Below are 25,602 nucleotides of genomic sequence, written 5' to 3' on the forward strand. Positions count from 1 at the left end.
TTGTGAGTGACCAATGGCTTCCTTTGTGGAGCTTCTGACATTGGCTCCTCACAGTTTGGGGGGTGGGGGCATTGAGGTCTGAGCCTGGGAAGCTGAACAGGGCTTGGGAACTGCTTGCGTGTGCTTAGCTCAAGATGGAGCCCTGCATTTTGGGGGCTAGCCTGCAATGGGTCACCTCTCTTCTCTGCACAGCAGGGAGCACAGCAACAATCTTGCAATCTCCTCTTTGCCCTGTTTCGTTTGTTTAATCATTCGCCTTGCACCCGCTGGGCCAATATATTGATACACTCACCTCAATTAGAGAACACTGGTCTCTATTTCCAGAAGACAGACCACTCCACGCCCTCTGCTCCAGCTCCCATCAACAAGACTGACCCAGTTCTTGACCCACATCAACAGAAGGCCATATTCAACAGATGTGTCCTAGGGGTGGACAGGTCCTGACGGATGGCAAAGGGGAACAGATCTTAGAGCTGAGGGCCCTCCACTGAGTATGCAACTGCCCAGGAATCCAGCCCTAGGGAGAGATCATTCTGAGCAACCCTGCATGGTGGGATAAGAGGGCCCCACTTTGGGTTGTAAGAATATGCACCTCCTTGAATTGCAAGCAGAAGGGAAAGCGGAGCCAGTGCATGCGGGTAATGCTCTCTCACCAGTCTAACACACCTGAAAGGTAGGCAGCCTGAGGTGCCCCTCCATGGAAGGTCTAAGCACAGCCCATTGCAGTAGATGGTGGTTACGTCTACACCAGACAGGAATGCTTGCAGCCCATGGGCTGATGAAACTCAGTGGTGCCGCATGGGGCTCTGTTGGCCAATCAGCTGCATTTTGACCTTCCCAGTCACTTAATCCCTCTTAATAAAAGTAACCTGCTGCACCTCAGCCTCATCTCTTCCAGAGGCAAGAAGCAGCACAGTGCCCTCTGTGAAGAAGCTAGCAGTAATTTGGGCTCAGCTTGTGTGGTAATCGATGCCGCAGACACATCTCAAAGGGCCTCTGGATGGTGGCTGAAAGCAGCAGCAGAATGCCAATTAATGGTGTGTGCGATGGGTTGCACAGAGACGCTTTTGATGAGGTTACAGATACTGTAACTATTTTAAAAACTGTCTCAGAAGATTCTTCTCTGAGGCTTTTTATTTGTGCCCCTGCATTTATTCTGCAGAAGTTCCAACCAATACACCAGCATGGGGCACAAGCTGAAATCAAACGATGGGGAAGAAAGGGAAAGCAAAGAGGGTTTTTATCATTCAGGGTTTCAGGCCAAACTAACTCTCCACTACTATGAAAGGAGCTCTTCCAAACACTGCAATATCAATATACCACTGCACAAGAGTAGAGCAGATTAGAAAAAAACTAAACAAGTCAGTGCAGAGAATAGAGAGAAGAAAAAATCTCCATTTCAGAGACCCGACAAAGAATTCTCAGTCAAAGTCTTGGTTTTGCATCTAGTTCTGAGTTCAAAAAGGGAGCTCGGGTGTTGTTAGCGAATTTCTGCTGAATGAAGCATGCTGGACTGACGGTCTTGCAGCCTGAATGCCTGTCTGGACCTGATCCTGCAGCCCTCACATGACATCTTTGATGCTGCAAGTGGTTGCGCTGCCTGCAAATGTGCGAAGACAACACATGTGAGTACAGGGCTGTAGGATCATGTCTAAGTGCAGCACATCCTCTGCTGCAGTGGGGGCTTCCGCTACCCCACCAGGGCCTCAGGCCAGGCCAGAAGTGGAAGGTCAGACTTCAGTCTCTGCTCACTTCCTGACTTCCATTATAAGCCCCTGCTTTGAACAATTCATCATATTCCCAGGTTCTTCTGAGCTTGCAGACGCTGCTACATCAATTAAAGAGTTAATAAATAAATGCATAAAAATAGCCAAGGCTAAACTCTCCCACCTCCGGGCATCCCCATAAAGCAACGCACAAGTCATTGGGCAAAAACATAGCGTGGAAGGAATGATCCAAAGGGAGCAGATCGACAAAAGCATGCCATCTCCCTGCAGCCCGTTGGGTCCTCTCTGAGAGCAATAGAACGAGGCAGCTCCCCAGCTTGGCTCCAGGATTGATTACTGCTACAGCACTGGCAGGTTCAGCTTTATCCGCACAGAAAAAAAAAATATGTCCTGCTCCATAACACTGGGTGTCTGCTGGTGTAACTTATAAGATCTAGATGCATTTCTCTGCACTAATGAGTTCTGGGACTACTAAATGAGAAGCATGTTTCTGGCCAAGTGGCGGCATGACTGTCTGGTTAATGATGCATTTTAAGCACTAGAGTGTGTTCGGAATCCACGCCGGTCGGGCACAAACTATCAGGATCGCTCTGTAAAAGGGGTTGCTGATAAAGTCCAAAGCTGCATCAGGTAGGAGAGGGTTCCTTGAACCACCTGGGAAGATGGATTTCCGGGCAAGTGTCATAGAAACAGGAAGTGAAACTAACTAGAAATCAAACGTCACAGAAGACCCAGGCAAACACTAAACTATCAAGAGTCTATTACATGTTCAGGACATATTTGAAGGCGGGGAGGGGAGTGTCTCTTCAGCTGTGCCTGGAGGTATTGCATGTGCAGTCTGCATTTTGCACAAGCATCCACCTGTAAGCAGAGTTAGGATGACGGCGACAGCTGAGCAAAGCCCACAGGTAAGTGGGGAACATGAAGACCTGGGAGATGGGTCGGAAACAAGAGGGAGCGTGGGCTATAATGGTACAGAGAAAGGAGGGTCAGGGCAAAACTGGGAGGCAAGATCAAACCAGTATCTTAGATGCCTATATACAAATGCAAGAAGTATGGGTAATAAGCAGGAAAGAAATGGATGAATAAATAAATAAACTGTGACATTGTTGCATCACTGAAACTGGTGGGATAATACACATGATTGGAATGTTGGTGTGGATGGGTATAGTTTGCTCGAAGGATAGACAGGGGAAAAAAGGAGGAGGTGTTGCCTTATATATTAAAAACGTACACACTTGGACTGAGGTGGAGATGGACATAGGAGACGGAAGTGTTGAGAGTCTCTGGTTAGGATAAAAGGGTAAAAAACAAGGGTGATGTCGTGCTAGGATCTACTACAGGCCACCTAACCAGGTGCAAGAGGTGGATGAGGCTTTTTTAAACAAACTAATAAAATCATCCAAACCCAAGATTTGGTGTGATGGGGACTTCAACTATCCGATATATGTTGGAAAACAACACCGCGGGCACAAGACTTCAATAAGTTCCTGGACTGCATTGGCAGACAACTTTTTTTTCAGAAGGTTAAAAAGCACTAGGGGGAAGCTGTTCTACGACTTGATTTTAACAATAGGGAGGAACTCGTTAGAATTGAAAGTAGAAGGAGCTTGGGTAAAGTGATCATGAAATCATAGAGTTGCAATTCTAGGAAGGGGTAGAAGGGAGTACAGCAAATAGAGACCATGGATTCAGGAAGGTGGATTTCGGTAAGCTCAGAGAGCTGATAGGTAAGGTCCCATGGAATCAAGACTGAGGGGAAAAAACTGAGGAGACTTGGCAGTTTTTCAAAGGGACACTATTAAGGCCCAAAAGCAAGTATTCCGATGGGTAGGAAGATAGGAAAATGTGGCAAAAGACCACCTTGCTTAACCACGAGATCTGCATGACCTACAAAATAAAAAGGAGTCATATAAAAAATGGAAACTAGGTCAGATTACAAAGGCTGAATATAGGCAAATAACACAGGATGCAGGGGCAAGATTAGAAAGGCAAAGGCACAAAATGAGCTTAAACTAGCATAGGAATAAAGAGAAACAGAAGACTTTTATCAATACATTAGAAGCAAGAAGGAAGACCAAGGACAGGAGGCCCACTGCCAGTGGGAGGGAGAAACAGTAACAGGAACTTGGAAATGGAGAGGTTGCTTAATGACTTCTTTGTTTCGGTCTTCACTGAGAAGTCTGAAGGAATGTCTAACATAGTGAATGCTTATGGGAAGGGTAGGTTTAGAAGATAAAATAAAAAAGAGCAAGTAAAATCACTTAGAAAAGTTAGATGCCTGCAAGTCACCAGGGCCTGATGAATGCATCCTAGAATACTCAAGAGTTAATAGAGGAGGATCTGAGCCTCTAGCTATTATCTTTGGAAAGTCATGGAGACGGAGAGATTCCAGAAGACTGGAAAAGGCAAAATTAGTGCCATCTATAAAAAGGGAAATAAAACAACCCAGGAAACTACAGACCAGTTAGTTTAACTTCTGTGCCAGGGAAGATAATGGAGCAAGTAATTAAGAAAATCATCTCCAACACTCGAAGGTGGTAAGGTGATAGGGAATAGCCAGCATGGATTTGTAAAGAACAAATGCGCGTCAACCCAATCTGATAGCTTCTTGATCGGATAAACGAGTCTTGTGATAAGGAAGAAGCAGTGGATGCTGTATTTGGACTTAGTAGGCATTGGATACAGGTCTCGCATGATATCCTTATCAAATAAACTAGCAAATTACAATTTAGATGGGCTACTATAGGTGGTGGCATAACTGTCTGAAACGTACTCAGAGATAGTTATTAACGGCTCCCATCCTGCTGGAAAGGTATACAAGTGGTTCCGCAGGGTCTTTTGCGACCGGCTCTGTTCAATACTTCATCAACGACTTAGATGTTGCATAGAAAGTACGCTTATTAAGTTTGCGGACGATACCAAACTGGAGGGATTGCAACTGCTTTGGGGATAGGGTCAAATTCAAAATGATCTGGAAAATGAGAAATGGTCTGAGGTAAACTGGATGAAGTTCATAAAAGACAAATGCAAGGTGCTCCAACTTAGGAAGAAACAATCAGTTTTCACACATACAGGAATGGGAAGATAGTCTAGAGGAGTATGCAGAAAGATCTAGGGGTCATAGTGGACCATAAGCTAAATATGAGTCAACAGTGTGATACTGTTGCAAAAAAAAGCAACGTGATTCTGGGATGCATTAACAGGTGTGTTGTAAACAAGACACGAGAGTCATTTCTTCCACTCTACTCTGCGCTGGGTTAGGCCTTCAACTGGAGTATGTGTTCAGTTTCTGGGCACCACATTTCAAGAAAGATGTGGAGAAATTGAGAGGGTCCAGAGAAGCAACAAGATGATAAAGATCTTGAGAACATGAATGGAAAGGCTGAAAGAATGGGCTTATTTAGTTTGGAAAGAAAGACTGAGAGGGACATGAAGCAGTTTCAGGTATCTAAAGGGTGTCATCCGGAGAGGAGAAACTTGTTCACCTTAGCTCTAATGATAGAACAACAAAGCAATGGCTTAAACTGCAAAGGGAGATTTATGAGTTGGACATTAGGAAAAAGTTCCTAACTGTCAGGGTAGTTAAACACTGAATAAATTGCCTAGGGAGGTTGGTGGAATCTCCATCCGGAGATATTAAGAGTAGTTAGTAAACGTCTCTCAGGGATGGTCAGACAGTATTGGTCCTGCCATGAGGGCAAGGGACTGGACTCGAATGACCTCTCGAGATCCTTCCGATCTAGAGTCTATGAATCTATGAAACTCTACCCTGACACTCCGATGGTGAATTTATGGGGTGTGGAAAGGAATTTCAGGTGTTTGCATTCGCACACCCCACCCCACCTGCATAGCCCACGGCAGCCTGGGATGGTTATTTTGACAGCTCTGGGATCCCCAATTTCTTTGTTATTGGGGCAGGAGGAATAAAGTATTGTCACCCTGATTATGTGAATGAGGAACTATGAGACTGCTTTATGACAGAGAGTCTTACCATCAATTAAGCAGCACTCGCTAGACAAGGGACATGGGGGCCAAAACCCAGTGAATGGAGAGAGGTTGAGGATTGGTGCATGTACCTGATGGTATGGGCCCCTTTTGAGGGCCTGGAACACCAATTGCACCTCCTTCTCTCTCCACTGTTGAAGAGCAGAGTTAATTTTGATTCCATTAGGAGCTCATCTAGAGGCTGCTGAGCTGAATTCACGTTGGGCCAATGGTGCCCCAGCACTGGGGCTCCCCTACTGCAAGCTGAAATCACTAAAAGAGCTAAACTTACTGAGCTGAGATCATTGAGTGCTGTGTCAACTAGTGGGAGAGCCTGAGGATCTATCGCTAAGCGGCTGGCAGAGCAGAGCAGTTTATGCAATGGTTGGAGTGGCCCAGGGAACAGCGAGCAGAGCAGAGCGGTTTGTGGGGACGGCTGGAGTGGCTCACGGGTCGGCTGGAGGAGCAGCACAGCTGGTGGAGTGGAGCCGGTTGTGGTGAAGGCTTCAGCAGAATTCCACAGAGAGGCGGAGCAGTCAGCCCGGGCCCACGTAAGGTGTCCCTTGACATCCTGTGTGCCCCCACCCCCATTTCCACCCAGTCTGGAGAGGGTAAAACTCTGCAAATGAACTTTGAACTCTGGGGCAGCACTGACCAGGGACAGAGACTTTTGGATTGTGGGACTTTGGGGTGATTAGATTTAAGACCCTAAAGGGAAAAGCATATTGCCAAACTTACTTGGTGGGTCTTTTGCTCATGGTTTATGTTATGAATCCTGTTTGTGGTGTTTCCCCAATATGATGCCACATTGTTTCCCTCCTTTATTAAAAGGATTTTACTACACTAGGACTCTGTGCTTGCGAGAGGGGAAGTATTGCCTCCTAGAGGCACCCGGGAGGGGTGGTATGTAATTGTCCCAGGTTGCTGGGTGGGGGCTCAATCCGGTTTTGCATTGCGTTATTGAAACGGAACCCCTGGATACTGAACTCGGCCCTTGTTGCTGCCAACTCAGAGAGGCAGAAGGGTTACACATCAATATTGCCAAGTGTTCAACAGTCATGCATCAGGACCCCCAAAATCATGAGATTTGCCTAAAAATTGTGAGATTTTAAAAATCAGAAATGTTAAGTTTCTCTTTTTTTTACTAAAACACAAATCTCAGAGGTATAATTATTGAGGCCCAATAGAAATGTGGTCCTTAAAATGTTTCACATCTTATTATTTGTATAGTTGTAGTGCCCAGGACCAGGTCCCTTCCCAGCCTAGATAATGAGTTTTCCTGTTGTCTTGTATTTGCTCCATGTTCACATCAGACATGCGGGAGCTAATCCTGCACAAAAGTCCCATCAGCATTTACCTTAAAAGCCAGAGGAGTGTGACGCCCTGGTCCTCCTGAACTGAATTCAGATAGTAAGACAGACAACTGTAAGGGCAAAGATGTGGTAGATTCTTGGCAGAGCCGTTTCACGCTCCTTGGGTGCGTGATTTCACTGAAACAAAAGCGAAAGTGGCTCATCACGCACGGGGGACTTTTGCATGTCCCCCTCTCGGCTGTGCCATCCATCCTCATTCCGTATCCTGAGAACGTCCGCCGGGCTTATGGCCTTGGGAATGGACTCAGTGAAAAGTGAGTTATAAAATCCTCTTTGAAGCCGAAAGAGACTGAGACCTGGGCTACATTTAAAAGTTTTGTTGCTTTAACCAGAGCACTGTAGTTAAAGTGGTTTCACTCCTTCTAGTGTGGATGCTGCTACACTTGCATATCTAAGTGTTCATAGTAGTATAAAGCACCTCATGCTAGTCTAACTGTATCCACGCTAGGACTTGTACTGTCATAACTCTGTCAGAAAAAAAATCAGACGTCTCACCAAACGAGTGAGCCTGGTGCAGCTTTTTAAGGGCATACCACGCCTAAGTGACCTTCTCAAGATCACATAGAGAGCGGGCACAGCAGCATTGAACACAGTGGCACCAGAGTCTCAGACTAGCTGTCTTTTCTGCTGCTCGGAGCAGATAGGCCACTGTCAAATGCTTTTGAAACTCCCACTCCAGACATTCTTACAGACCCTAGAGCCTCTCCGATCCTGAGAAGCACGGCTCTCTGGCAGGGAAGGAGATGCCTGAGGTAAGATGGCATCGCTGCCTTGGTGCTTCACAGCTGAATGACACTCCTGTGCAGACCCCAAGCAGTCACAGGACACGACCGCACCTGCGGAGAAGTCCTGGGGGCTCTCAGGAGACAGGGGAGTCTCTGGTGTCAACTCCTCTCTCCCTCCCAGACCATTGGGAACTGGGTTCCTCAGGCCTCACCCCGATGGCCACCCTCATGATGGGTCTGAGTGATGCCCACCAGTGGTAGGCCAAAGACTGCATCCACTCAGCCCCTGCTTGCCTGCACAGTTGGTCCTGTCAGAGCCATGGGGGAGCCTATCCGGCTGGAGCCGCTGGCTACATTGGGGCGGAAACCACCTTCAAGGCTGGTGGTCAGCACTGAACTCACTAGAGAACGTGATATGGAAATGGGTCTGGCTGAGGAGACCTGCTGGCTGTCTGGGACCCTGGATCTGCGGGCTGGCAGGGCCCAGCATGGCCTCTCCTGAGTCAGCAATGCCTCTGGGCTGTTGCTGACGTGTCTCACAGACCTTAAGGCCAGAAGGGACCATCATGATCATCTAGTCTGATGTCCTGCACATTGCAGGTCACAGAACCTCAGCCACCCACTCCTGTAATAGACCCCTAGCCTCTGGCTGAGTTACTGATGTCCTCAAATCATGGTTTAAAGACTAAGTTACAGAGAATCCACCACTGACACTAATTTAAACCTACAAATGACCTGTGACCCATGCTGCAGAAGAAAGCAACACCCCCTCCCCCAGGTCTCTCTCTAGCCTCACCTAAGCTCCTCTGGTGACTCACCCTTCCTTCACTGGAGCACAGAGGCTTCCTTAGCACTAGCTCCACCACTGCCAGAGGCTTTCATGTTACCACCTCACTGCTCTGCTGGTATCTGCCTGTGTGCCTGGTGCGGTGTCTCGGAGTGACAGCATCCCACTGCAGGTTTGGAGTCACACTCCATCCCTCCAAATGTCCCCTTCCCCCGGCTGGGACTCCCACCCTGGCTCTCTCCTCAGCCAGCTGCCAGACTTTCTTCCTTGAAATCTACACCACCCTCATCCTCTCAAAGCTGTACAGTCACAAGAACAGCACCATCCTAGCCTCCGCTTCCCCCTCTCCCAGCCCTGTGCCTAGCCACTAGACCATACTGCCTCTGATGGAACTTTGATTGCAGTCAGCACTCTCAATGCTGTGGGTTCCTCCACTGTATGGGAGCCCAAGTTGGGGCCCAAACTTTCAGAGGTGCTGAGCATCTGCAGCTCCCACTGACATCCACTGTACTCACGGATGCTCAGCATTTCTGCAGACCAGGGGCCCTGGGGTTTGAAGTTGGACACACGGAAACAGCCTGCCAAACCCAAACACCGCTCTGGGAAAGGCTGCAATGCGGCGCTGAAACTGGTTTGCAAACAGAAACAATGTTCCTGATTCCTCACAGCCCCAGGGGTAACCCCCCTGGCTGTTGGCTCAATACCTGCACCGAGGATTGAAAGCATCATTGTTGAGAATGTGTCAGAGAGAGACCCCACACTCAGCTCACAAGGGGTGGAGCTGGAGGAATTCTAGTGGCTCCCGCAGTTGGTCATGGCTCCTCCCGGAAGAGGCACCGGGACAGCGTAAGTGCTGGTGTGAGACACAAGATCTTAGTCTCAGCTTGCCAAGCTGCATTACCTTCCCCACTGAGCCACCGCTAAGGTCCAGGGGGCAGCTGAACCCCAGAGCACCGATGAGGTGCACAGAGCCACTCCAGTGATGGGGGCGAGATAAACACAATAGACAGAGGCCCAGGGCTTCTTGGAATCCCTGGGGATCTATAAGTTTGGGGGGCTGGATTCTCCACCTGTCCCTGTCCTGGCCACACTCCAAACTCGACTGAGCTCCCATTCCTGGTGAGAGGGGACAGCAAGGCCCTGCGTGGCTGTGGCCACAGTCTAGCCTGACAGGCCCCTAGTCTGACTATAAACAGGCAGCCCTCCTGGCCCCATGGTCTCTGGGGCACTGGGACGGGCAGGACAGCACCCAGCAGTGTGGTTCAACATGCATCGCAGTGTTCTTCTCTTGTGTCTTTGAAGCTTCTCACAAGAAGCAAAGCTCTTCGATTGCATCAGGGCTTCTGGGATCAACGTAGCAGAGGGCAGCAGGCAGGTGAGCATCCCGCTCATCCTTCTCCCTTTGTGTCCTTGACTCCGCTCCCCTCCTGATTGGTTGGCCCTGCAGTCCAGGGCCACGGTCCCGCCCCTCCAAGCTGGTGTCAGTCTCTCTGCAGGAGAGGAGTTGGCGATACTGCTCTGCCCTGGAAGGAAAAGGGCCATGGGGGAAGGCACTTCCATCTTCTTGGCTGCTTTGTTCCACCATCACGTCATAAGCTCCAGCCCCTGAGCTCCCCAGCCCACAGGGAGAGAGGGCCTGTTGCTACCTGGCTTAAGGGGATGCAAATGAGTGTTCCCTTTTGGGACAGATCCATGGCCCCGCATTCGCCACCATCCCCACCAGCGTTAGCCAGGAGCCATGTGCTCAGGGAGGCACAGGGGCTGTAGTGGCTGGTGCAAGGACTGGAGCTGCCGGATCCTTCCACTCTCCCCACTCGGGGGCTCAGGGTCAGAGGAGCAGTCCAGTTTGGCCCTCAGCTCCATGCGATTTATCCTGCTGTTCAGTTGGCTCCCCCTGCTGGTCCTGGGTCCCCTCCCATAATGTGAAGCATGTTACTGCTCAGTGTGGACAGGCCTTTGTGTTAGCACCCTGCACCTGCAGCTCCCGAGCTCAGCATCTAGTGGAGAAGACGGGAAACGCATCAGCGCTGACAGGCTTTAAATCAGGAGTGGGTGTCTTTGTAACAGCCACGTGCCAGCTCAGCCAGGAGTGACGGCTGGATGCCAGAGTCTGGATAAAGCTCTCGGGCCCATGGAGCAGGTCGGGACAGCCCCTTCTGGCCTTAAAAGCTATGATTCGGGAAGTGCTTTGCGATGCCGTGAACAGAGCTGCAGGCAGCTCAGCTTCCTTGATGATTCCCTGTTCTGTTCATTCCCTCTGGGGCACCTGGCACTGGCCACTGCTGGAAGACAGGATACTGGGCTAGATAGGTCATTGGTCTGACCCAGTAGGGCCGTTCTTATGTTTTTATATTCCCCCTCTGTCCATGCCGAGTTGCAACAAGAGCCTGTGCTTTGCTCAGACACAGTCGTTTTCCAGGACAGATGGTGTCAGCAAAGGCTCAGAGCTGGCCCAGAGGGGATCCAAACGCTGGTTTCCATTAACTGGCCCGCTCTCAGGGCCCAGCCTGTGGAGCCAAATGTCTAGGGTTGGTTTGAACTTTGACAATTAGACGTTTTTTTTTTAAAAAAAAAGCATTTTACTTTATGCCTTCTCCCCTCCCTCCCCAGCCTAAAAAAAAACCCAACTCCCCCAAAACAACTCAGACATTGGTTCTCGCTCCTCCGGGTGGCCCCACTGTGGCAGTGTCCCCAACCCTGTTCCTGGAGCTGGGCTGAGCTGCCTTTGCAGAAAGCAGAAGGGGAAATTCCCAGAAGTTTAGCACAAAAGCCACAAGAAGAGACAAACAGGGCCCAGCTTCCCAGAGTGTGCTGCAATCAGAGTTTGAAAGAAAAGAGCCAACAGTCCATGTCAATGACTCAGGAGGGGCCTGTGAATCAGGCATGCGTCCAACGAAGTGGGTATTCACCCACGAAAGCTCATGCTCCAATATGTCTGTTAGTCTATAACTGGGGTAGGCAAACTATGGCACGTGTGCTGAAGGTGGCACGCAAGCTGATTTTCAGTGGCACTCACACTGCCCGGGTCCCGGTCACCGGTCCGGGGGGCTCAACATTTTAATTTAATTTTAAATGAAACTTCTTAAACATTTTTAAAACCTTATTTTACATACAACAATAGTTCAGTTATGTGTTATAGACTTATAGAAAAAGACCTCCTAAAAACATTAAAATGTATTACTGGCACATGAAACCTTAAATTAGAGTGAATAAATGAAGACTCGGCACACCACTTTTGAAAGGCTGCTGACCCCTGGTCTATAAGGTGCCACAGGACTCTGCCGCTTTTGTGAATCAGTGAGTTTCTCCTCCAGTCCCAGACACCTCCACTGGTTCCTCATTCAGTCCAGGACCCATTTAAAATAAATCAACCTCCAGGTCTGCAAAGTCTTGTTCCAGGTGACTCCACGGACCCTCTGTGCCACCATCCCTCATGAGTCCTTCATCCTTTCTGGATGCAAGTGTCTTCTCCTCTGCAACTGACACTGCTTCACCCACTCTCTCAATCCCTCATTTCCAGTCTCCTCTGAAAAGGCACCTTTCCTCCGCTGCCTCTGGATCCCGCTCTCCCCCTGCTCTTATTACTTGACTCTGGGAAGCATTTGGCGAGACACTTTGTAGGAAAAAGGTCCCACAAATGGAGCTTGCAGGGCTAGATTCAGGGTAGTTGCATTGTACCAGACTGGGGGAGGGGGGAAGAGAGGATTTGCCGGCTTTTGGGTGTACACAGTGCAAGACAAGCTGCTGTGACGGAACACTGTAACAGTAAAAATCACTCTGTTCGCTTCAAAATTCCCCCTGAGGCCAAAAGCAAATGTAGATAAGTGCATTCCAGCAGCACCCAAAGGTGCTGTATAAACACACAGGAAGACATGGCCCCTGCCCTGAAAAGGTTAAATGGAAACAAGAATAATTAGAACCCTGAGAAAAACTGAAGGAAAGGCAGAGAATAGGAAGAGAAATGTGGAAAACGACAGAGGTGATTGGTTTTATAGAAAGCTTCCTTTAAATAGCACGCCAGGTTGAATCTATAGCAGTGGGCAGACCACTGGACTGGAACCCAGGAGACCTAAATTCTATGCCTGGCTCTGCCGCTGACTGGCTGGGCAAGTCACTTCCCTGCTTCATGCCTCAGTTTCCCCATCTGTACAATAAGGATAATGACACCAACCTGCTTTTGAGTTCTATGGAAAAGTAACTCCAATACCAAACCCTGCCATTTCCCAGCACTGTCCCCTAGGGATGCCGGAAGTCCCCCTCCTTTGCTGGCTGAGAGGCTGGCAAGGCGGCCCATGAGGTGCATGCACAGGGCAAGCGGTAGAGCTGTAACTAGGGATTTTTGCACTCGAGGCAAGGGATAGGGGTGGCGTGTCCAGCTCTTCGGTGTCAGGTTCCTCTTGGAGGGAAGGACCTGCCACCAAATTGCTGCCGTTCTTCAGTGACAATTCGGCAGCAAGTCCTTCCCTCTGAGAGGGACTGAGGGACCCACCGCCGAATTTCCGCCAAAAAGCCGGATGTGCCGCCCTTCTCCGTTGCCGATGACTGGCAGCAATTCGGCGGTGGGTCCCTTTTGGAGGGAAGGACTTGCCGCTGAATTGCCACCGAATAAGAGACTTTCTGTGCCCCTCACCTTCCGCGCCCAAGGCATGTGCCTCATTCGCCTCACCCTTGTTAAGGCATTGGCAAGCGGAGAGTTAATACTGCAGAGGAGCTGGAGAGGAAAGACACACCAGAAAAGTGCTGAGTCACCAAGCCAGCTCTCACTGCAGCATTTCCATCCTACCAGGTTCCTGGAGCAGTCCCAGAGCCAGAGCCAGTCCTCTCTGACACGGGTCACCGGAGCCAATGCCATTCCCATGACGGATTCGACACAGCAGCAGTGGGGAGAGACACCTGCAGTTAATTCAGCCACTTGTCTGCAGACGCAGCAATCCCCACCCCCTCTGTGGGATTCCTGTCTAGGTTACCCAGGTGGAAATCGACAGCAGCCACTGGTGCCTGGGAGGTTATAGTTGGCCCAAGAACCATTGTAGGCCCATGCCCAGGGAGGAGACTACTTTTCTGATCGATCTGACTAAAACCGCTTCCAAAATCTCAATGGACATTTTTCTTTAGAAGGAAAAAGATGCAAATTCCCCAACTCCTCCTTTGCCTCAGTAATACTTCCTTTCACTTGCCACCCAGCAATCTCACCAAAGATGATTTATTTTAGGTTCACATTCTGGCCCATTTCCCTGGTGGGGAAACTGAGGTATAAGACTGGACAAGTCTCCTGTCTCTCCTTAGAATGCATTAACCATAAACACACCCTTCTTGCTGTGACTGGAGAATGTGCCCTTCCTCCCCAGCTCATTCTGACAGCATGTTTTCTTTCTTTTCTCAGTAGAACAGCCTGTGCCATCAAACCTGGGAATCCAAATACATCCTAACAGAAGTCAAGTTTCTAATGGCTGAGTCTGTGGTTCATGCATGTCAATGAGAGGGCTGGCTGGGTGGGTTATTAAGCTGCCACATCTGAACATAACTGTTCTGGTTTCATTATCCTGCAATACAATACGCTGGGATCAATATTCTAGGGGCTAGGTTGTGGTTATTCCTCATGTCACGGTGGATTTAGAGGGGATGTAAACAATGCCCATGTATGTAAAATAATGAATGGTCTAACAAAGCTAAATGGAGAGGTTTCTATTTATCTGTATAAGACAACAGCCATGAGACGTCTAATGAAACTGAAAGGCAACTTATATACAGCTGACAACAGGAAATATTTTCATGTACAGCGTATCAGCCTGTGGGACTCATTGCCACAAGATACCAGTGATGGCAGGAATGTAACAGAATTCAGAAGAGGATGAGTATGGGTAAAGAGAATATAAAACACCTCCAATGACATAAGAAAGGGTATAACAATGTTTTTATAAGGGAGTATAAACCAATCACTGACAGATGGGGTTAGGAAGAAACTAGGACGTCCACAAGGGGTTTCTGTAGCAACTGGTCTTAGCCATGTGAGAACCTGGATACCGGGCTAGATGGATCCCTGGTCTGATTCAGGCTGGTAAATCCTGGGTCTCCCCCAAGTGGGAACATGATAAGATTCCTCTTAGACCTGCACTTGCAAACTCTCCTTGCTTGAGGGAACCTGGGATCAGGTGACAGGAGTCTAACTGTCCTTAGGAGCCTTTAACGGGGCATGACAAAACAGAATGGAGGACATCCTCAGATCTGTATTTGGGGATGCAGATGTCTTTACTAGGGGGCTCCAGCCCACTGTGCTGGAGGAAGGTTTCAGTGCGTTCACTCACCTGGCCTCCATGGAGTGAATAAGTGCCCGTTTCCCCACTTCCCCTCCCCCAGTGCAGGGCCTGTTGGTCGGAGCAGGGGTTTACCAGCTCAGAACTCTTCATAGGAATTCAGAGTGAAGACACGTGTCACTTGGGACCTGTCTAGGGCATCCTCCCCCTATTGCTCTGTGCAGGGTTGTCCCAGACACTCGATCCCTCATGGCTTGTCTGGTCCCAAGCAATGGGGCTCCCACCTCTCCCTCAGGGAGACTCTCCCACACTCCCGCAGAGCTGCACACTACAAGCAATTTCCTTATAATCCATTTAGGAGCCAATTCCTCTCTCACTGACAGCTGTGCAATGCCAATGACCTCCAAAGGGTGCACAGGCAGAGCGGAGCCAGGTTTAGCCAAGATACGTCCTTTCCCTAACTCTTACCCAGGGCCCGTGAGACCTGTGGCGCAACTGGCTCCTCTGCTAGAACGTCCCAGTGACTCTCTCTACCTCCAGTCTCTCTTCCCATTCTTATTCCAGTAGTATCTCACTGAGATCAGAGCCCCATTATGCCAGGCACTGCAGAGACGCAGTCCCTGCCCCCAATGAACATACAGACAAGTGAAGAAGAGGGTGGAGAACAGGCACTGTTATCACCCCCTTTGATAGAGGGGAAATGGAGGCACAGAATAAGTCAGCTGCCAAGATCACACAGCGAGCCAAGAATTGAACCAAGAAACTCATAAGCCCCAAGTCAGAGTCTTAACCACAAGGCCAGACTTCGTCACGTTTCGTAGGGCTTCCGAACCCTCACACCTAGGACAGCAGTCCTACAATCTCCCCCTTAGCATATGGTTGGGAGCTTGGATGCTAAAGGTCAGTGCCAAGGGCTCCTGGCTCCAAAGGGTTAATCTGCCTCAAAGGCAGGGGGATGGAATTGAGGGGACACATTATTCTGAGCTGCCTCTTCTCACTCTTTGTTCCCAGCTGTAGCAAATTGGCTGATGTTTGTTTGTTTGCTTGCTTTGGAGACATCAGAAGGAGCTAACTGGCTTGCCAGCCATGAAAGGGATAATTCATTGCGCTGGACGGGCGTATTAGCATTTACAGCAAGGGGATAAATCGCACGTGGCAATGAGCGTTCATCATCCCTTTGGCCCAGTTGTCAGTGCCCGCGATCGGAGTGGAGAACTAAGCTGTGTGTCAAGTCAGCAGCTCCACGGCGGGAAGATCAATGGAGTCCTCTCTGGCACTGCTTCCCTGGGCACGCTGGCGGGGGAGAGAGAATGCCATTTCCCTGCGCTGTTGTGCTCGAGCAAGGTAATTACTTCTCAGCTTTAGAAAAGCAGCCAAGGATTCATTTGTCTCCTCTAGAGCCAAGCCAAGATTTCAAGGGAAGGAGAGACTTGAGGGAGCTTGGGGGTCAGGCAGATTCAGGGAGTGATGATGAGTCCCCAGAGTGGTGGGTGTTGCGGCTGATGGTTTATTGTTCAAGGCAGGGATGTAACAACCCCAGCCAGGAACGAAAAGCACAGGTCAGTACCCACTTGAGCTAATGAAGGGGCTCCTGTGGGGTAGGCCGATGCTGCAGTCAGGAGGTGAGATTGCAGCACAGGTCAAGATCCCTAGCGAACTTTAACTGAGCTAGCTCCAGTCCCGGAGCAGCACAGGGGTAGCTGCCATCACCCCTCCAAATGCAGTGTCGACATACCCTTAGCCATGCGCAAGTGGCAGGGTGAGCCAGACACTACAGAGCGGCATGCGCACATGAACACGTAACCGCAGTGCTCCCCAGACATCACCCTCACTAAGTGCATTGGACACATGCTGCACCCAGAGAGAGCTTTGGTCCCAAGAGTACAGACTCCCCTAGCACTAGCTGAAGCAGAAGCAATGCTCCTAGTCTCTGAGAGCCAGCCGCAAAACCTGGGAGCTCCTTTTTAGAACCTGTAAGGAGCGGAGATACATGGTGATGAGCTTGAGATAGAGGGATGGACCCCTCAGGAGACAGATGACTATAGGGCAATGTGCTCATCACGGTAGCCATTCCAACACAAACACCCCGACATCAATAGCTGGAATACACAGTTGTCTTTATGGGCACCTTGACTTACTTCTCTGCAAGCGGTTATAATCACAGAAGCACAGGCAGTGGCAGACCAGATCAGACTAGGGGCCCATCTAGCTTGATATCTTGGCTGTGAGAGTGCCCAGCGCCAGCTGCTTTAGAGGAAGGCGCAAGACCCCCGCCCCCAGTGGAAAAGTATGGAGAAACCAGCCCAGGGGAGGACTTACTTCCAGACTGTCAGACTTTGGCTTGTGCCCTGACACAGGAGAGTTTATACCTTTCATACTTTTCATTCTTACCTCCTTGGATGTTCTCATTATCCATATAAAGATCTACTTTTCCCCAAATCTTTCTAAGCTCGAGTTCAATATCTTGTGCCAATGAGTTCCACAGGCTAATTATGTGAGGTGCAATTCAGTTAGAGCTTAAGTGTTTATTTTCAAACCTAGAATAATAAAATCATAGAAATGTAGGGCTAGAAGGTACCTTGAGAAGTCGTCTAGACCATTCCCACCCTCACACTGAGGTAGGACCAAGTAAACCTAGACCAATCCTGACAGGCGTTTATCCAACCTGTTCTTAAAAACCTCTAGTGAGAAGGGGTTCTACAACCTTCCTCAGAAGCCTATTCCAGAGCTTAACTATCCTTATCAGGGAAAAAAAAACTTAACTATCTAACCTCAGTCTCCCTTGCTGTAGATTAAGCCCATTATTTCTTGTCCTACCTTCTTCAGTGGACATGGAGAACAATTGATCTACGTCCTCTTTATAACAGCCCTAAACATATCAGAAAGACTTACCAGCTTACCCCTCAGTCATCTTTCATCAATACTAAACTTCCCAGTTATTTTTAAACCTTTCATCACAGATCATGTGTTTTGGCAGGCCCTGATGACTTGAATATATCTAAACTTATCTAAATATTCTTAAATCTGTTCTCTCTCTATTCTGGTTTCTGTTCCCTCCCCTTTGTTGTTAATATTGTGTTGAGTATCTGGTCCCAATTCACCTATGAAATGAAGACTGCAGCAAAATAGGCATGAAACACCTCTGCCTTCTTCATGACATCCATTATTAGCTCTCCTTCCATGCTAAGTAGTGAGCCTGCATTGCTCTTTGTCTTTCTCTTGATCCTAATGTATTTACAGAACCTTTTCTGACTGCGTTTTATGTCCCTTGCTAGGTATAATTCATTTTGTGCCTTGGCCTTTCTGATTTTGTCCTCACATATTCTTCTGTACTCATTAGGGCTGTCAATTAATGGCAGTTAACTCACAAAAATTAATTGTGATTAACCGCACTGTTAAAAACAATAGAATACCAATTGAAATTTATTAAATATTTTTGCATGTTTTTCTACATTTTCAAATATACTGATTTCTATTACAACACAGAATGCAAAATGTACAGTGCTCACTTTGTGTTATTATTACAAATATTTGCACTGTGAACATGATAAAAAGAAATAGTATTTTTCAGTTCATCTCATACAAGTACTGTAGAGCAATATCTATATTGCAAAAGTGTAAGTTTAAAATTTAGATTTTTTTGGTTACATAACTGCCCTCAAAAATAAAACAATGTAAAACTTTAGAGCCTACAAGTCCACTCAGTCCTACTTCTTTTTCAGCCAATCACTAAGACAAACAAGTTTGTTTACATTTACGGGAGATAAAACTGCCCACTTCTTATTTACAGCATCACCAGAAAGCGAGACCAGGCTTTCGCATGGCACTTTTGTAGCCAGCATTGCAGGGTATTTACATGCCAGATATGTTAAACATTCGTATGCCCCTTCATGCATCAGACACCATTCCAGAGGAAATGCTTCCATCTTGATGATACTCGTTAAAAAATAATGCATTAATTAAATTTGTAGCTGAATTGTTTAGGGGAAGAATAGTAGGTCTCCTATTCTGTTTTACCTGCATTCTGCCATATATTTAATGTTATAGCAGTCTTGGATGATGACCTGCATATGTTCGTTTTAAGAACACTTTCACAGCAGATTTGACAAAACGCAAAGAAGGTAACAAAGTCAGATTTCTAAAAATTCCTACAGCGTTCGACTCAAGGTTTAAGAATCTGAAGTGCCATCCAAAATCTGAGAGGGACAAGGTGTTGGGCATGATTACAGAAGTCTTAAAAAAGCAACACTCCAGTGTGGAAACTACAGAACCAGAACCAACAAGAAAGAAAATCAACCTTCTGTGATGAAAATGAACATGTGTCAGCCTACACTGCATTGGATCATTATCAAGCAGAACCGGCCATCAGGATGGATGCATGTCCTCTGGAATAGTGGCTGAAGCATGAAGGGAAATATGAATCTTTAGCGCATCTGGCATGTAAACATCTTGCAATGCCGGCTACAACAGTGCTATGCAAACGCCTGTCTTCACTTTCAGGTGACACTGTAAACAAGAAGCGGGCAGCATTATCTCCTGCAAATTGTAGCCGAACTTGTTTGTCTTAGCGATTGGCTGAACAAGAAGTAGAACTGAGTGGACTTGTAGGCTCTAAAGTTTTACATTGTTTTATTTTTGAGTGCAGGTTTTTTTTGGACATAATTCTACATTTGCAAGCTCAACTTTCATGATAAAGCGATTGCACTACAGAAGTGTTTCCCAAACTTGGAATGCCATTCATGTAGGGAAAGCCCCTGGTGAGTCGGGCCGGTTTATTTACCTGCCGCATCCTCAGGTCCGGTCGATCACGGCTCCCACTGGCTGCGGTTCGCTGCTCCAGGCCAAGGGGGGCTGTGGGAAGCGGAGTGGGCTGAGGGACGTACTGGCCGCCGCTTCCAGCAGCTTCCATTGGTCTGGAGCAGTGAACCGCGGCCAGTGGGAGCCGTGATCGGCCGAACCTGCGGACGCGGCAGGTAAATAAACCAGCCCGGCCCACCAGGGGTTTTCCCTACACAAGCGGCATCCCAAGTTTGGGAAGCATTGCACTACAGTACTTGTATGAGATGAATTGAAAAATACTATTTCTTTTCTTTTTTTACAGTACAAATGTTTGTAATAAAAAATAAATATAAAGCGAGCACTGTACACTTTGTATTCTGTTTTAATTGAAATCAATATATTTGAAAATGTAGAAAACCTCCAAAAATATTTAAATACGTGGTATTCTCTTATTGTTTAACAGCATGATTAATTGTGCGATTAATCACGATTAATTTTTTTAATTGCTTGACAGCCCTAGTATTCATCCTTAGTAATCTGTCTATGTTTCCACTTTTTGTAGGATTTTGAGACCTCCTGACGCTGTCATAGTGGCTCTTACTATTCTTCCTGGCTTTCCTTCATGTCAGGATAGTTTGTTGTTGTGCCTTTAACCCTGACCGGGAGTAACCAGGTGTCATATGAGCCAGGGAAACGGTAGCCCCACTTGCCCAAGTAATCACATTGCATCTTTTGGTAACAATGAGCGATGTTCAAAAGAATCACATGAAGGTTCGGTTTCAATGAACCCCTGCAGACTCTCCTTAAAGGGCTGGAATAGCCAGGAACTGCAGGTCAGGACTGAGGGGCACCAGCAAAGCTCTGTGTGGGGAACCCAGACCCGGAATAGCCAGGGGATGGTGAATCAGGCTTGAAGGGCATTGGCAAAGCTGAGTGCAAGGAGCCCAGGACTGGGATAGCAGTGGGGAACAAGGGCCTTTGGAGACAGGGCTGGTGCTACCATTAAGGTGAACTAGGCGGTTGCCTAGGGTGCCAAGATTTGGGGGCACCAAAAAGCGGAGCCTCCAATTTTTTTTTATTTTATTTTTTTTTTTACAGCAGTTCCTCCCCGAGCACATAGTCGCTGCTCCACTTCTCCTGCCTCCCAGGCTTGCAGCACCAATCAGCTGTTTGGGGCCGCAAGCCTGGGAGGAGAATTAGAGCTGGGCAGCGTGCTCGGGGAGGATGCGGAGCAGAGGTGAGCTGGAATGGGGAGGTGCTGCATGGCTCCTGGGGGGGAGGAAGCCTCAGGGCAGGGGGGAGCTGCTGCGGGGGTGGAGGCGCCTCAGGGGGGAGCGGGGAACTGCCGCAGGGCTGTGGGGCACGCAAGGTGGAAGTTTCGCCTAGGGCATGAAACTTCCTTGCACTGGTCCTGATTGGAGAGTTGTCTGAGGAAAGATTTCACAGCACCGGCTGCACAATCCCTCACCCATGCTACCATGATCAGACTGTCACTTTAATTAAAGGAGCATATTTAGAGCTAATGAAAGGGCGATTCGGTGGAATTCTTGTGGAATTACATATCGTCTCCCAGTGAAGAGCAGCTGAGCTCATTACACTGCATGCTGCAGGAATTCACATGACTCACATCCCGTAGCCTTGCCAGGCACTCATTCCACCTCTCTAGACAAAAGAGTCGTCATCCGACGGCCAGCATCAGACACAGACAAGATGGGCCGGAACCAACACCTGGATCACTACCAGAGAAAGCTTTGACCTAGATCTGACTTTGTGGCTCAGACCCAACTCCATCTCATGGAAATAAACAGGCAAAAAGAAAAAAAAAAAGGTACCAATAACACTCAAAAGCTCTGTCCAGAAACACAAGCACATGTGCTGTGAGAGCAGCTGTCAGCCTGGGAGCTGCCAGGGAGGGACCCCTGCATAAACACTCCCAAACATTGAAGCAAGTTGGGGTTATTTTCCTGCCTCTGATAGGGACTCCCCAGTCTTGCTGCTGCTAAATCAACTCCTAAGGCCCATAAACCCACAGCTGAAACGCAGGTGTTTCCAAGAGACGGAAGCCTCGTCTGGGACAGTCACTGAGCTACATTCCCAGTATACCCCATCCTGCTTTCAGGAGAGGGTGTGAACATTACTTGTAAAATACCTGTTGGTGTGTTCTCTCTTCAGTCACAGAAAGGAGGAGACATTAGTCAGCTCCTCTCATCCATCAATGCCAAAGCACTGTATGAACAGGGTGTGTGGCAGTATCATTAGCCCCCATTTTATAAAAGTGAAGAAACGGAGGCACAAAGAGGAAAGGGGATTTGTCCAAGGTCCATCCCAGAGCAGTGACTAGAGCATTGGTCTCCTGTCTTCCACTCCAGAACCCTACCCTCTGGCTACAATCCCACCCTTTTCGAGCCTGCTGTCCACTGCCGTTAAAGCAAGCGAGTCCTTTTTCAAACATCAGAGTTACCCATGGAAAATGTTCACACCTGAGCAGGAATGGCGCTAGGGGTTTTAGCCTCCTAGGTGCACGGCAATTTCGCTGCCCCGCGCCCTGGTCCTGCGGCTCCGGTGGAGCTGCCGCAGTCGTGCCTGCGGAGGGTCCACGGCTCCGGTGGAGCTGCCGCAGTGGTGCCTGCGGGAAGTCCACCGGAGCCACAGGAGCAGTCGACCGTCCGCAGGCACGACTGCGGCAGCTCCTCCGGAGCCGCCTGCCGCCCCCTCCAGCAAAATGCCGCCCACCAATAATCCTGGCGCCCTAGGCGATTGCCTAGGTCGCCTAAATGGAAGCGCCGGCCCTGCACCTCAGGTGTTTGCAGGCTCCTCCAGTCAGGGGACAGGAACGCCACCATGTGACTTGACCAACCGATTGCACCTAATCAACCCAGCTGGTCCATAGATTGGCAACCAGTCCGCAGATTTAAAAACCACCATGGAAGTGATAAACCAATGAGTGCAAATAGAGGAAACTACATCGGCTCAGAGTGATTCTGTGAGCAAGGAAAAGGGGCTGAATTCACCCCACTGGTTACCCCTTACACACTATTTGCTGAACTTCAGTGGGCTGTTGTTCATGGGGGCAAAGGGAGATCTTTGTCGAAATATTGACAGTGCATCACCAGACATAACCTCAATCAGCCCAACATTTGTAGGGCTCATAGACTGGGGACTGTTTGTTGTGACTAATAAGGCAAATTCCAGCAATACCTTTGGGAGATCTTACTGTATTAAGCTTATGTATCATTGTGGGTCAGGGCTTGCGTGTAATTCCACGTGGGAGGGTGATCAGTGCCCTCCAGGAACTAAGAACTTTATGAGGTGTTGAGTCAAATTCACTCAGATTGTAACAACTCCAGAGGGGTATCACCACCTGGGGAGGCTGCATATACTGGTTCCAATTGGATTCTCCAGAGCCCACCAGGCAAAGAAAGGACTTTTGGATAAATAGCCTAACTCAGTGCATGCTTTCTGATCCAGCAAACAGACAGGACCTTCTGTCCAAGGGGGCCCCCGCAGGACAGATTGGGTGATGTCAGGTTAGCTTTTAGCATGCACGTCGGAACTTTTCTTGTTTTTAATGCATTTTCTCTGTAATGCTTTCACCTTAACAATAAATGTGCTTGCTTACAAGGAGCTGTGGGGTAACTTATACCTGCAGGCCATTATGCTGCTTACAGTCTCTGGGAACAGAGCAAAATACAGACACTGGCCTGCTTAGGCCAGCTGACTTGTTGGGAATAACAGTGTAGGCAGGGAACTGTGGGGCCTGGAAAAACCCGGTCAGGAGGGAGAGAGACACGAGCCTCTACCCGAAGAGAAGTGATGGCTGAGGAGCCAGGAGCCTGAGGGTGGGTGCCCTGGCTGAACTATGGGGGAGAAATACATGTGCAGTTGCCCTGAACTGTGATACCCACAATTAATTCCTGGGATAAAAAACTTTCTTATTAACCTACAGGCTCGTGTCTCTGTGTGTTATTAGTCAGACTGGTCTGTGCTGGAAGATTCTGTGGAGAACGAACACTATGGATCAGCAAATACAAGTGTGCAGTACCGAGCTACCCCTCTGGTCCAAAGAAGGTCCCCCCTCCCACCTCTGCACACCCCTTTTAAGAAACATTTTGTTAAGGCAAAGTTACAATAAAACATTAACATACTACATCACACATCACTTGTTCGGGATCAGGTTAATATTAAAAGAACCTGGCAGTTTCTCAGCTCACACTAAGGGGCCAAATTCCACTGACACCAGTAGAGTTATTACACTATGGGCATGTCTATATTACGCGCTGGATTGATGGGCAGTGATCAATCCAGCGGCGGTTGATAAATCGACCGCCGAACACTCTCCTGCCAACTCTGGTACTCCACCGGCGCGAGAGGCACAGGCGGAGTTGTCAGGGGAGCGTCAGCTGTCAACTTACCACATTGAAGACACCGCAGTAAGTAGACCCAAGTACGTGAACATCAGCTACGTGAATAACGTAGCTGAAGTTGCGTAACCTAGATTGATCCCTCCCCCGCCCCCAGTGTAGACCAGGCCCATGAGTTGGATTCAGCCCAAGATGTTCTCAGAGACCAGAATAAAGCTGAAAGGACTTACCACAGCCACTCGTGTTTACCAGTTGTTCAGGACCGTGGGAATCTCGTGACGGGCGAAAGAGAGAGGAGACCTAAACAGAGAAAAACAACAAGAAGTAAGATGGGCACAGCCATGGGCTGTCTCCCTGCCTTGTGGAACTGCTCAAGTCATACCTAGTGCCAGGCACATTTTTTTCAGACAAGATTTTTTTTAATCAGAGAAAAATGCAGATTCGATGACACTCAGATGTCTTGTGAATTGATGTCGGTTTGGACTAACTTAAGTTCAAAAACAATTCCCCCAAAGTCAAAACATTTAATTTGTTTAGTTCAAAATGACTTTTCATCTCAAAGTTTCCTTTAACTTTATTTTAAAAAATCCAATCAAACAGTCAAAACTGAAACAAACGTAGCATAGACAGGCCCTTTGAAAAAAACCTGCACTTTCAAAACATGCTGTAATTAAACCACTGACATGTTAGGAACTGATAAAGCTCTTACACAGGGAAATGGGACAGATTCATTCTGGAGCAAGAAAATGAGAATGTGGTGAAAATAATAATAATAGAAAAAGCCATGAGGAATCAGCTAACCAGACTAATCCTCCAGAATAGTGAAATGGAAAAGAACGTGAAATCATTACAGCCAGAGCTATGTACACCAGGCAGAAATGTGCACCAGGCAGAAACTGGTAGTTAAGAGGGGAAAGGACTTTCAGGTAAGTTCTCTGGGGCAGGGAACCTGTACAGCTCCTAGCACCTGAACAGCTCCTAGCACAACTAGGAGGCGGTCCACGACTAGGACTTGTGGGCACTACAGTAATTAACAACATAGCCATTGTGTGGTTTCAAACTGCCTGAAAAGAGGAATATAGGTTAAAACGATTTTGATTTGTAGCCCATCTAGAGTCAGGAAATAGGTGGGTTTAAAAGGTGTTTGATAAAGGCGAGTCTACAAGAGGGCAGGGTGTTATTTATAAGTGGATTCTCCCTCACCGACAATTTTAAAATCAAGATAGGATGTTCTTCTAAAAGATCTGGTCTAATTCAAACAGGAATATTTGAGAGCAGTTCTGTGGCCTGTGCTATGCAGGAGGTCAGACTAGATGATCACAGTGGTCCCCATTCACCTTGGAATCTATGTATTTTAATCCCATTTAGTTAAATCAGGGCAAAAGGCCAGGTGGATGCCATCATTCTGGTTTAAACCAAACTTGTTTCCGTTCATGAGGTTAAACCAACCCAAACTCAGCTGTTCTTCAACTGAAGGCAGAGCGTCCACACAGGAGTCTGCACTGTTTGACTAAACTGGTTTCAGTAAACCAGTGCACGTTTGTGTGTAGACGAGGCCCAATGCATTTTAACTCACTTCAGTCTAAACAGGGTTTTGCACTTAGTGTAG

At 48.2% G+C, this 25,602-nt stretch overlaps 1 protein-coding gene across 3 annotated transcripts in view; it reads right to left on the reverse strand.

Annotated features, from left to right (window-relative positions):
• Positions 1–25,602, reverse strand: part of SYT2 (synaptotagmin 2) — a 217,877-nt gene that overhangs the window by 62,606 nt on the left and 129,669 nt on the right. For all 3 annotated transcript variants that reach the window (XM_032791886.2, XM_032791887.2, XM_032791885.2), the window contains exon 2: positions 24,224–24,293. The gene's annotated coding sequence lies outside the window, so the exon portion shown is untranslated. The remainder of the gene's footprint in view (positions 1–24,223; positions 24,294–25,602) is intronic.

Source organism: Chelonoidis abingdonii, chromosome 4, assembly GCF_003597395.2.
Source record: "Chelonoidis abingdonii isolate Lonesome George chromosome 4, CheloAbing_2.0, whole genome shotgun sequence".
Classification (NCBI taxonomy): Eukaryota; Metazoa; Chordata; order Testudines; family Testudinidae; genus Chelonoidis; species Chelonoidis abingdonii.